The sequence below is a fragment of the Ovis aries genome, chromosome 17 (assembly GCF_016772045.2).
Source record: "Ovis aries strain OAR_USU_Benz2616 breed Rambouillet chromosome 17, ARS-UI_Ramb_v3.0, whole genome shotgun sequence".
Taxonomy (NCBI): Eukaryota; Metazoa; Chordata; class Mammalia; order Artiodactyla; family Bovidae; genus Ovis; species Ovis aries.
In genome coordinates this window covers 7,952,015-7,955,897 of record NC_056070.1, presented here as the reverse complement: position 1 = coordinate 7,955,897, position 3,883 = coordinate 7,952,015, and the positions used below count along the sequence as shown (strand labels likewise).

Sequence of the window (3,883 nt, the reverse complement as noted above, 5' to 3'; positions counted from 1 at the left end):
GAAGTTTAAGATGTCAAATGCAAAAAAAAAAAAGGAAAGAAGAAGAAAAGTAGTCAATTATGAGACTGACAATAATTGGATTCTGTCTTTGGTCACATGAAACTAAATCCATGATTATCAATATTAGATCTTGAGGGACAGATATGGCCAATCCAACATAAGAAGTAAAAATGTCAGCGGAAGCCAGAGTTGCACACAGCAGATTACAAAAAGGGAAATTTAAAGAGCCATTTATCTTGAGTGTGTAATTTTCAAAATGACTTAGGGCAGTAGTTCTCAAACTTTATGGCTCATAGAAATCACCAGGAATGCAAATTTCTCATTAGTGATAGGACAGGAATCTGCATTTTATTCTAATGTAGGGGGTCTTCTGATTATGTTTTTAAAGTAGCACATAGAAAGCAGGAATACTTATATAATTTTCATTATGACTTTCCTACATAATTTAATATGGCTTCCCAGGGGGCACAGAGGTAAAGAATCTGCCTGCCAAGCAGGAGATGCAAGAGACACATATTTGATCCCTGGGTCAGGAAGATCCCCTGGAGAAGGAAGTGGCAACCATTCCAGTATTCTTGCCCAGAAAATCCCATGGACAGAGGACCCTGGCGGGCTACAGCTCACAGGGTCTCAGAGTCAGACATGACTGAGCTGGGTTGCAAAGAGTCAGATACAACCGAGCAACTCAGCACATAATTTAATAGTGATAAGACTCAGATTTTAAAAATTTAAAAAAATAAAAATAAAAAAATAAAAATAAAAATTTAGCAAAACTTACACTTGGGAAATAAATTCATTTAAAAATATTTCCCCTAGGTTTAATTATTTGAGGGGTCTGTATCCTTAGGGTATCTAAGAGAACACAGTGAGAAGTTGATTTTCTCTAGACTATGATTAATGACTTGAAAATCAAAAAGAAATAGGAGAAATAACATAATATAAAATCTAAGGTTCAATTTTCAAAGTTAGGGGTTATCATTCAAGATAGATCAGTGTTGCCAGAGGGTGATGATGTGATGTGGAAACCAGGTTGGAGGCATTCATATTCGTATGCATCTAATTTGAGTATGCAAATATAGACTTCTCGCTGAGAAGCCCTTTTGCAAATTTTGCCCAGAATTGCAAATGAGAGCTCAGAATGTACTACTCCCACAGCCTCCGAAGGTCCCAAGCTGAGCAGATCCCATCTGCCCAGGGATTCTACCACTTGTAAAAGCAGCAGCTGCCACTTCTCTGGTGTATGTTGGTGTGAAACTCCCAAGCGAAATAAAAGATTGACATCTGGGCTTAATTTCACTTCAATAGAAACGATCGTGCTATGTTTGTCATGATTCCAAGAGGGATTTTTAAAATAATTAATGAGAAAGATACATTTCTCAAAACTCCCAATTGAGTTCTCACACATGTTTTGTTACAAAGATGTCTGTCACAGAAAAACAGGATCGTATTACTTACACTAATCTAAAAGGAGGTTGATAAATAAGGTACTGAGCAACTGTATCTTATTTGCTTCAGCAAATATAGAGAAAAAAGCTAAATTTTATTCCAGCTTATTTGTGATATTTCTACATAGTAGGAGCTGTGCACGCAAGGTTTTAAAATCATTGGAAATATATTTATGAAAACGACACAAGGGAGATGGCTTCCTTTCCAGTGTCATTAAGAGTGAGGGGAAGGGAGGAACACAAGTCAGATTATATTGCTGCTATGATACAAGGACATACAGATTAGAGAAGGGGCAAAAGGGAGTGTGGACCATCTTACCTGGAGAAGCCTGAAAATTCTCCCTAGAAAGGTGAGCTGAGACATCTACAAAAATGTTTAGACCAAGAGGATAAGTGTACCCTGTAGGACGTCCTGGGAACCTCCTGGGAATTTGAGGAATACCAGCAATTTGATGGGGTCCAAGGGGGTGCAGATAAATGTTAAAACTAGAGAGGCAGGCAGGAACAGGGCTGGCGGTTCAGGAGCTCTGTTTCCCATGGGAGTTACCGCAGAACCGCGAGGGTAGGTCTCTTGCATCAGGACCTTTTAACAGATCCATAAATGATGATTCTATGTGTTGCCAAGATTGATAACTACAGCTCCAATGCATTCTCGTCAATGTTAACATACGTGTGGTATGTGAATATTCCACATTTTAACGTGGGGCTTGATGTCATAGTGTCCTATATATAAAACACTAGAACTTGAACATTAATTTACTGCTGCAAATAAATAATATATTATTTTCATTGTAGTTAGGATAACCTATGTGGAAGGGATTTGAGAAAGGAGATGGAGGTCCAGGCAGGAGGCTATTCCAGTAGTTCTGGTAATGAGCGTGAAACCAGGCAATATCCTAGGGGATAAATAGGAGGAATAGAAATACGGCTAGGAAAGAGACCTAAGGGACAAGATTTGATCACAGCTGCAGCTGTGAGGTGGAGAGTTCAAGGGTGGCTCTGAGGTCTCTGGTCTGGATGGCCTATGGACAAATTTAGCATGAATATCCCCACTTGAAATATTCAGATTTTACCAATTCCATCCAAACCAGCAGGATACCGCTTTTTCCATGTGTTCCCTGCTATTCCTGATAACGATCTTCCTTCTGACCATCCTTAGAAGCTCACCGGCATTTCCCTGTGGTGCTTATCATTTCCAGCCACTTGCTGGCATGATGCACGCGTGAGTCTGCACAGTGGGTGTGCTGCTAGTCCTTTCCAACCGTGCACAAGACCTCACAGTTCTGCACGGTGAAGAAATGGTGTTATGCCTACTGGGTCTCCTAGAAGTTTCTACCTTGAGATGCAGCTCCAAAGCCAGTGCTTTGTTTTGTTAAATTACTTATTAGAATCCTGTGGACTCTACTTAGGAACAAGTTCAGGGAAACTTGATGGTCCATGATTGTGGGCCTGGACAAGGAGTCCCATTTTTTTCTTTCAGAAATTATCAAGCCACAGACAACAAGAACTGAGATATATATACATATGTGTATATATATATATATATATGTGTGTGTGTGTGTGTGTATATATATATGTATATATTTATATTTATATATATGGCTGCCCTGAGCAGCTTGTGGGATCTTAGTTCCCTGACCAGGAATTGAACCTGGGCCCTCAGCAGTCAAAGTGCTGAGTCCTAACCACTGGACTTCCAGGAGATTCCCCAAAGCCAGTATTCTTAAACCTATAGGTATATCACGGGCCCTGGCACTCTAGAGGCAAACTGATCAAACCAGGGATCTCTTTCAGAATGATATTTTTCAATGCAAAGAGATCAAATGCACAGATTTACAAGAGAAACCAATCACATTGAGACCTGGCTGTCAAAACAGCTTTGAAAAGCAAATGTGTAATATAATACTATGTGTTCTTTTTATTAGTGTATTAAGTTCAAAAATACAACAAAATACAAACAAATTAAAAATAAATTTATCTGTAAAGACTTATCAGTGGGAAGTCTGTTGTTGCTAGATTGAATAAGGACATTAATCTCTGGAGAGGGCTTTGAAAAGGCTATAGGCATGTCTTGTTGGATAAACAGCTTATGTCAATTTTTTGTTATTGTTACAGACATTGAGACTGCTGATTTGTAAATGTAAATCCTTGTAAATGGTTTAAAGCTTTTAGAGCTACTTTACAAGACAAGAATAGTTTCTGTCGAGGAACACTTGAACTTTCCAAGGTTTTTTGAATTAAACTCCAACTGGAGTCTTTTTTTTTTAACCTAAGACTAATGAATTCCCTTTTGGCTAGCTCATCATCTTAATATACTTTATAGCAAAAAGGAAAAAGAGTAAGAGTTCATGGTTCAATTTTGATGTCATCAATAGAAAATAACTGGTAGAACTTTCTGAACTGTTTCCAGATGTTTGCAAATTTGTCTTTTCAAAGAA

General features: G+C 38.4%; 1 non-coding gene across 1 annotated transcript; it reads right to left on the bottom strand.

The window, feature by feature from the left end:
• Window positions 1-3,075: 3,075 nt before the first annotated feature.
• On the bottom strand, window positions 3,076-3,149 carry TRNAQ-UUG (transfer RNA glutamine (anticodon UUG)). Its single transcript has one exon. It is a non-coding gene; the product is annotated as a tRNA-Gln (tRNA).
• Between the last annotated feature and the right edge of the window lie 734 nt (window positions 3,150-3,883).